This window comes from Salvelinus alpinus, chromosome 26 (assembly GCF_045679555.1).
Source record: "Salvelinus alpinus chromosome 26, SLU_Salpinus.1, whole genome shotgun sequence".
Lineage (NCBI taxonomy): Eukaryota > Metazoa > Chordata > Actinopteri > Salmoniformes > Salmonidae > Salvelinus > Salvelinus alpinus.
The window spans coordinates 15275290-15284166 of NC_092111.1; positions in this window are offsets into that span (position 1 = coordinate 15275290).

Consider the following 8877-nt stretch of genomic DNA (forward strand, 5'->3'; position numbering starts at 1 on the left):
TAGGAGCTACAGTTGTGGTTGTCGTAGGAGTTAAAATGGTAGTTGTACCTGCAGTTGTGATTGGCGTTGTTGGAGCTACAGTTGTTGTAGTAGGAGCTGTAGTTGTCAAAGAGGATGTGGTCGTAGGTGCTATAGTTGTTGTAGAAGAAGCTTCAGTTGTGGTTGCAGTAGGGGCTGCAGTGGTGCTTGTGGAAGCAGCTTCAGTTGTTGTTGTAGGAACTGCTGCAGTTGTTGTGGCCGTAGGAGCTACAGTGGTTGTAGTAGGAGCTGTTGATGTGGTTATTGTAGAAGGATCTTCATTTCTGGTTACAGTAGGGGCTGCTGTAGTGGTTGAGGAAGCAGCTACAGTTGCTGTTGTTGGAGCTGCTGCAGTTGCAGTGGTTGTAGCAGCTACAGTTGTTGTACCTGCTGCTGTTGTGGTTTCTGTAGGAGTTAAAATGGTAGTAGGACCTGCAGTTGTGATTGGCGTTGTAGGAGCTACTGCTGTTGTAGTAGGAGCTACAGTTGTCGAAGGGGAGGTTGTTGTGGTTGTCGTAGGTGCTATAGTTGTTGTAGAAGAAGCTTCAGTTGTGGTTGCATCAAGGGCTGCAGTAGTGGTTGTGGAAGAAGCTTCAGTTGTGGTTACAGTTGGAGTTGTAGGAGCTGCTGTTGTGGTTGTCGTAGTAGCTGCATCAGTTGTGGTGGTCGCAGGTTCTACACTTATTGTCGTATTAGAAGCTGTAGTTTTGATTGGCGTTGTTGGAGCTACAGTTGTTGTAGTTGGAGCTGCAGTTGTCGAAGGGGATGTTGTTGTGGTTGACGTAGGTGCTTCAGTTGTGGTTGCAGTAAGTACTGCGGTTGTAGTTGTGGAAGCAGCTACAGTTGTTGTTGTTGGAGCCGCTGCATTTGTTGTAGTCGTAGCGGCTACAGTTGTTGTAGAAGAAGCTTCAGTTGTGGTTGCAGTAGGGGCTGCAGAAGTGGTTGTGGAAGCAGCTACAGTTGTTGGAGCCGCTGCATTTGTAGTGGTCGTTGGAGCTACAGTTGTTGTACTAGTTGCTGTTGTGGTTACTGTAGGAGCTACAGTTGTGGTTGTCGTAGGGGCTGCAGAAGTGGTTGAGGAAGCAGCTACAATTGGTGTTGTAGGAGCTGCCGTTGTAGTTGTTGTAGGAGCTGCCGTTGTAGTTGTCGTAGTAGCTGCAGAAGTGGTTGTGGAAGCAGCTACAGTTGTTGAAACCACTGCATTTGTAGTGGTCGTTGGAGCTACAGTTGTTGTACTAGTTGCTGTTGTGGTTCCTGTAGGAGCTACAGTTGTGGTTGTCGTAGGAGTTAAAATGGTAGTTGTACCTGCAGTTGTGATTGGCGTTGTAGGAGCTGCAGTTGTTGTAGTAGGAGCTGCAGTTGTCAAAGAGGATGTGGTCGTAGGTGCTATAGTTGTTGTAGAAGAAGCTTCAGTTGTGGTTGCAGTAGGGGCTGCAGTGGTGCTTGTGGAAGCAGCTTCAGTTGTTGTTGTAGGAACTGCTGCAGTTGTTGTGGCCGTAGGAGCTACAGTGGTTGTAGTACGAGCTGTTGATGTGGTGATTGTAGAAGGATCTTCATTTCTGGTTACAGTAGGGGCTGCTGTAGTGGTTGAGGAAGCAGCTACAGTTGCTGTTGTTGGAGCTGCTGCAGTTGCAGTGGTTGTAGCAGCTACAGTTGTTGTACCAGCTGCTGTTGTGGTTGCTGTAGGAGTTAAAATGGTAGTAGGACCTGCAGTTGTGATTGGCGTTGTAGGAGCTACTGCTGTTGTAGTAGGAGCTACAGTTGTCGAAGGGGAGGTTGTTGTGGTTGTCGTAGGTGCTATAGTTGTTGTAGAAGAAGCTTCAGTTGTGGTTGCATCAAGGGCTGCAGTAGTGGTTGTGGAAGAAGCTTCAGTTGTGGTTACAGTTGGAGTTGTAGGAGCTGCTGTTGTGGTTGTCGTAGTAGCTGCATCAGTTGTGGTGGTCGCAGGTTCTACACTTATTGTCGTAGTAGAAGCTGTAGTTTTGATTGGCGTTGTTGGAGCTACAGTTGTTATAGTTAGAGCTGCAGTTGTCGAAGGGGATGTTGTTGTGGTTGACGTAGGTGCTATAGTTGTTTTAGAAGAAGCTTCAGTTGTGGTTTCAGTAAGGACTGCGGTAGTAGTTGTGGAAGCAGCTACAGTTGTTGTTGTTGGAGCCGCTGCATTTGTTGTAGTCGTAGCGGCTACAGTTGTTGTAGAAGAAGCTTCAGTTGTGGTTGCAGTAGGGGCTGCAGAAGTGGTTGTGGAAGCAGCTACAGTTGTTGGAGCCGCTGCATTTGTAGTGGTCGTTGGAGCTACAGTTGTTGTACTAGTTGCTGTTGTGGTTACTGTAGGAGCTACAGTTGTGGTTGTCGTAGGGGCTGCAGAAGTGGTTGAGGAAGCAGCTACAATTGGTGTTGTAGGAGCTGCCGTAGTAGTTGTCGTAGTAGCTGCAGAAGTGGTTGTGGAAGCAGCTACAGTTGTTGAAACCACTGCATTTGTAGTGGTCGTTGGAGCTACAGTTGTTGTACTAGTTGCTGTTGTGGTTCCTGTAGGAGCTACAGTTGTGGTTGTCGTAGGAGTTAAAATGGTAGTTGTACCTGCAGTTGTGATTGGCGTTGTAGGAGCTGCAGTTGTTGTAGTAGGAGCTGCAGTTGTCAAAGAGGATGTGGTCGTAGGTGCTATAGTTGTTGTAGAAGAAGCTTCAGTTGTGGTTGCAGGAGGGGCTGCAGTGGTGCTTGTGGAAGCAGCTTCAGTTGTTGTTGTAGGAACTGCTGCAGTTGTTGTGGCCGTAGGAGCTACAGTGGTTGTAGTAGGAGCTGTTGATGTGGTTATTGTAGAAGGATCTTCATTTCTGGTTACAGTAGGGGCTGCTGTAGTGGTTGAGGAAGCAGCTACAGTTGCTGTTGTTGGAGCTGCTGCAGTTGCAGTGGTTGTAGCAGCTACAGTTGTTGTACCAGCTGCTGTTGTGGTTGCTGTAGGAGTTAAAATGGTAGTAGGACCTGCAGTTGTGATTGGCGTTGTAGGAGCTACTGCTGTTGTAGTAGGAGCTACAGTTGTCGAAGGGGAAGTTGTTGTGGTTGTCGTAGGTGCTATAGTTGTTGTAGAAGAAGCTTCAGTTGTGGTTGCATCAAGGGCTGCAGTAGTGGTTGTGGAAGAAGCTTCAGTTGTGGTTGCCGTAGGGGCTGCAGTAGTGCTTGTGGAAGCAGCTACAGTTGGTGTTGTTGGAGCTGCTGCAGTTGTGGTTGAAGTATGAGTTAAAATGGTAGTTGTCCCTGCAGTTGTGATTGGCGTTGTAGGAGCTGCAGTTGTTGTAGTAGGAGCTGCAGTTGTCGAAGAGGATGTGGTCGTAGGTGCTATAGTTGTTGTAGAAGAAGCTTCAGTTGTGGTTGCAGTAAGGACTGCGGTAGTAGTTGTGGAAGCAGCTACAGTTGTTGTTGTTGGAGCCGCTGCATTTGTTGTAGTCGTAGCGGCTACAGTTGTTGTAGAAGAAGCTTCAGTTGTGGTTGCAGTAGGGGCTGCAGAAGTGGTTGTGGAAGCAGCTACAGTTGTTGGAGCCGCTGCATTTGTAGTGGTCGTTGGAGCTACAGTTGTTGTACTAGTTGCTGTTGTGGTTACTGTAGGAGCTACAGTTGTGGTTGTCGTAGGGGCTGCAGAAGTGGTTGAGGAAGCAGCTACAATTTGTGTTGTAGGAGCTGCCGTTGTAGTTGTCGTAGTAGCTGCAGAAGTGGTTGTGGAAGCAGCTACAGTTGTTGAAACCACTGCATTTGTAGTGGTCGTTGGAGCTACAGTTGTTGTACTAGTTGCTGTTGTGGTTCCTGTAGGAGCTACAGTTGTGGTTGTCGTAGGAGTTAAAATGGTAGTTGTACCTGCAGTTGTGATTGGCGTTGTAGGAGCTGCAGTTGTTGTAGTAGGAGCTGCAGTTGTCAAAGAGGATGTGGTCGTAGGTGCTATAGTTGTTTTAGATGAAGCTTCAGTTGTGGTTGCAGTAGGGGCTGCAGTGGTGCTTGTGGAAGCAGCTTCAGTTGTTGTTGTAGGAACTGCTGCAGTTGTTGTGGCCGTAGGAGCTACAGTGGTTGTAGTAGGAGCTGTTGATGTGGTTATTGTAGAAGGATCTTCATTTCTGGTTACAGTAGGGGCTGCTGTAGTGGTTGAGGAAGCAGCTACAGTTGCTGTTGTTGGGGCTGCTGCAGTTGCAGTGGTTGTAGCAGCTACAGTTGTTGTACCAGCTGCTGTTGTGGTTGCTGTAGGAGTTAAAATGGTAGTAGGACCTGCAGTTGTGATTGGCGTTGTAGGAGCTACTGCTGTTGTAGTAGGAGCTACAGTTGTCGAAGGGGAGGTTGTTGTGGTTGTCGTAGGTGCTATAGTTGTTGTAGAAGAAGCTTCAGTTGTGGTTGCATCAAGGGCTGCAGTAGTGGTTGTGGAAGAAGCTTCAGTTGTGGTTACAGTTGGAGTTGTAGGAGCTGCTGTTGTGGTTGTCGTAGTAGCTGCATCAGTTGTGGTGGTCGCAGGTTCTACACTTATTGTCGTAGTAGAAGCTGTAGTTTTGATTGGCGTTGTTGGAGCTACAGTTGTTTTAGTTGGAGCTGCAGTTGTCGAAGGGGATGTTGTTGTGGTTGACGTAGGTGCTATAGTTGTTTTAGAAGAAGCTTCAGTTGTGGTTTCAGTAAGGACTGCGGTAGTAGTTGTGGAAGCAGCTACAGTTGTTGTTGTTGGAGCCGCTGCATTTGTTGTAGTCGTAGCGGCTACAGTTGTTGTAGAAGAAGCTTCAGTTGTGGTTGCAGTAGGGGCTGCAGAAGTGGTTGTGGAAGCAGCTACAGTTGTTGGAGCCGCTGCATTTGTAGTGGTCGTTGGAGCTACAGTTGTTGTACTAGTTGCTGTTGTGGTTACTGTAGGAGCTACAGTTGTGGTTGTCGTAGGGGCTGCAGAAGTGGTTGAGGAAGCAGCTACAATTGGTGTTGTAGGAGCTGCCGTTGTAGTTGTCGTAGTAGCTGCAGAAGTGGTTGTGGAAGCAGCTACAGTTGTTGAAACCACTGCATTTGTAGTGGTCGTTGGAGCTACAGTTGTTGTACTAGTTGCTGTTGTGGTTCCTGTAGGAGCTACAGTTGTGGTTGTCGTAGGAGTTAAAATGGTAGTTGTACCTGCAGTTGTGATTGGCGTTGTAGGAGCTGCAGTTGTTGTAGTAGGAGCTGCAGTTGTCAAAGAGGATGTGGTCTTAGGTGCTATAGTTGTTGTAGAAGAAGCTTCAGTTGTGGTTGCAGTAGGGGCTGCAGTGGTGCTTGTGGAAGCAGCTTCAGTTGTTGTTGTAGGAACTGCTGCAGTTGTTGTGGCCGTAGGAGCTACAGTGGTTGTAGTAGGAGCTGTTGATGTGGTTATTGTAGAAGGATCTTCATTTCTGGTTACAGTAGGGGCTGCTGTAGTGGTTGAGGAAGCAGCTACAGTTGCTGTTGTTGGAGCTGCTGCAGTTGCAGTGGTTGTAGCAGCTACAGTTGTTGTACCAGCTGCTGTTGTGGTTGCTGTAGGAGTTAAAATGGTAGTAGGACCTGCAGTTGTGATTGGCGTTGTAGGAGCTACTGCTGTTGTAGTAGGAGCTACAGTTGTCGAAGGGGAAGTTGTTGTGGTTGTTGTAGGTGCAATAGTTGTTGTAGAAGAAGCTTCAGTTGTGGTGGTCGCAGGTTCTACACTTATTGTCGTAGTAGAAGCTGTAGTTTTGATTGGCGTTGTTGGAGCTGCAGTTGTTGTAGTTGGAGCTGCAGTTGTCGAAGGGGATGTTGTTGTGGTTGACGTAGGTGCTATAGTTGTTTTAGAAGAAGCTTCAGTTGTGGTTTCAGTAAGGACTGCGGTAGTAGTTGTGGAAGCAGCTACAGTTGTTGTTGTTGTTGGAGCCGCTGCATTTGTTGTAGTCGTAGCGGCTACAGTTGTTGTAGAAGAAGCTTCAGTTGTGGTTGCAGTAGGGGCTGCAGAAGTGGTTGTGGAAGCAGCTACAGTCGTTGGAGCCGCTGCATTTGTAGTGGTCGTTGGAGCTACAGTTGTTGTACTAGTTGCTGTTGTGGTTACTGTAGGAGCTACAGTTGTGGTTGTCGTAGGGGCTGCAGAAGTGGTTGAGGAAGCAGCTACAATTTGTGTTGTAGGAGCTGCCGTTGTAGTTGTCGTAGTAGCTGCAGAAGTGGTTGTGGAAGCAGCTACAGTTGTTGAAACCACTGCATTTGTAGTGGTCGTTGGAGCTACAGTTGTTGTACTAGTTGCTGTTGTGGTTCCTGTAGGAGCTACAGTTGTGGTTGTCGTAGGAGTTAAAATGGTAGTTGTACCTGCAGTTGTGATTGGCGTTGTAGGAGCTGCAGTTGTTGTAGTAGGAGCTGCAGTTGTCAAAGAGGATGTGGTCGTAGGTGCTATAGTTGTTGTAGAAGAAGCTTCAGTTGTGGTTGCAGTAGGGGCTGCAGTGGTGCTTGTGGAAGCAGCTTCAGTTGTTGTTGTAGGAACTGCTGCAGTTGTTGTGGCCGTAGGAGCTACAGTGGTTGTAGTAGGAGCTGTTGATGTGGTTATTGTAGAAGGATCTTCATTTCTGGTTACAGTAGGGGCTGCTGTAGTGGTTGAGGAAGCAGCTACAGTTGCTGTTGTTGGAGCTGCTGCAGTTGCAGTGGTTGTAGCAGCTACAGTTGTTGTACCAGCTGCTGTTGTGGTTGCTGTAGGAGTTAAAATGGTAGTAGGACCTGCAGTTGTGATTGGCGTTGTAGGAGCTACTGCTGTTGTAGTAGGAGCTACAGTTGTCGAAGGGGAAGTTGTTGTGGTTGTTGTAGGTGCTATAGTTGTTGTAGAAGAAGCTTCAGTTGTGGTGGTCGCAGGTTCTACACTTATTGTCGTAGTAGAAGCTGTAGTTTTGATTGGCGTTGTTGGAGCTACAGTTGTTGTAGTTGGAGCTGCAGTTGTCGAAGGGGATGTTGTTGTGGTTGACGTAGGTGCTATAGTTGTTTTAGAAGAAGCTTCAGTTGTGGTTTCAGTAAGGACTGCGGTAGTAGTTGTGGAAGCAGCTACAGTTGTTGTTGTTGTTGGAGCCGCTGCATTTGTTGTAGTCGTAGCGGCTACAGTTGTTGTAGAAGAAGCTTCAGTTGTGGTTGCAGTAGGGGCTGCAGAAGTGGTTGTGGAAGCAGCTACAGTTGTTGGAGCCGCTGCATTTGTAGTGGTCGTTGGAGCTACAGTTGTTGTACTAGTTGCTGTTGTGGTTACTGTAGGAGCTACAGTTGTGGTTGTCGTAGGGGCTGCAGAAGTGGTTGAGGAAGCAGCTACAATTGGTGTTGTAGGAGCTGCCGTTGTAGTTGTCGTAGTAGCTGCAGAAGTGGTTGTGGAAGCAGCTACAGTTGTTGAAACCACTGCATTTGTAGTGGTCGTTGGAGCTACAGTTGTTGTACTAGTTGCTGTTGTGGTTCCTGTAGGAGCTACAGTTGTGGTTGTCGTAGGAGTTAAAATGGTAGTTGTACCTGCAGTTGTGATTGGCGTTGTAGGAGCTACAGTTGTTGTAGTAGGAGCTGCAGTTGTCAAAGAGGATGTGGTCGTAGGTGCTATAGTTGTTGTAGAAGAAGCTTCAGTTGTGGTTGCAGTAGGGGCTGCAGTGGTGCTTGTGGAAGCAGCTTCAGTTGTTGTTGTAGGAACTGCTGCAGTTGTTGTGGCCGTAGGAGCTACAGTGGTTGTAGTAGGAGCTGTTGATGTGGTTATTGTAGAAGGATCTTCATTTCTGGTTACAGTAGGGGCTGCTGTAGTGGTTGAGGAAGCAGCTACAGTTGCTGTTGTTGGAGCTGCTGCAGTTGCAGTGGTTGTAGCAGCTACAGTTGTTGTACCAGCTGCTGTTGTGGTTTCTGTAGGAGTTAAAATGGTAGTAGGACCTGCAGTTGTGATTGGCGTTGTAGGAGCTACTGCTGTTGTAGTAGGAGCTACAGTTGTCGAAGGGGAGGTTGTTGTGGTTGTCGTAGGTGCTATAGTTGTTGTAGAAGAAGCTTCAGTTGTGGTTGCATCAAGGGCTGCAGTAGTGGTTGTGGAAGAAGCTTCAGTTGTGGTTGCCGTAGGGGCTGCAGTAGTGCTTGTGGAAGCAGCTACAGTTGGTGTTGTTGGAGCTGCTGCAGTTGTGGTTGAAGTATGAGTTAAAATGGTAGTTGTACCTGCAGTTGTGATTGGCGTTGTAGGAGCTGCAGTTGTTGTAGTAGGAGCTGCAGTTGTCGAAGAGGATGTGGTCGTAGGTGCTATAGTTGTTGTAGAAGAAGCTTCAGTTGTGGTTTCAGTAAGGACTGCGGTAGTAGTTGTGGAAGCAGCTACAGTTGTTGTTGTTGGAGCCGCTGCATTTGTTGTAGTCGTAGCGGCTACAGTTGTTGTAGAAGAAGCTTCAGTTGTGGTTGCAGTAGGGGCTGCAGTGGTGCTTGTGGAAGCAGCTTCAGTTGTTGTTGTAGGAACTGCTGCAGTTGTTGTGGCCGTAGGAGCTACAGTGGTTGTAGTAGGAGCTGTTGATGTGGTTATTGTAGAAGGATCTTCATTTCTGGTTACAGTAGGGGCTGCTGTAGTGGTTGAGGAAGCAGCTACAGTTGCTGTTGTTGGAGCTGCTGCAGTTGCAGTGGTTGTAGCAGCTACAGTTGTTGTACCAGCTGCTGTTGTGGTTGCTGTAGGAGTTAAAATGGTAGTAGGACCTGCAGTTGTGATTGGCGTTGTAGGAGCTACTGCTGTTGTAGTAGGAGCTACAGTTGTCGAAGGGGAGGTTGTTGTGGTTGTCGTAGGTGCTATAGTTGTTGTAGAAGAAGCTTCAGTTGTGGTTGCATCAAGGGCTGCAGTAGTGGTTGTGGAAGAAGCTTCAGTTGTGGTTACAGTTGGAGGAGCTGCTGTTGTGGTTGTCGTAGTAGCTG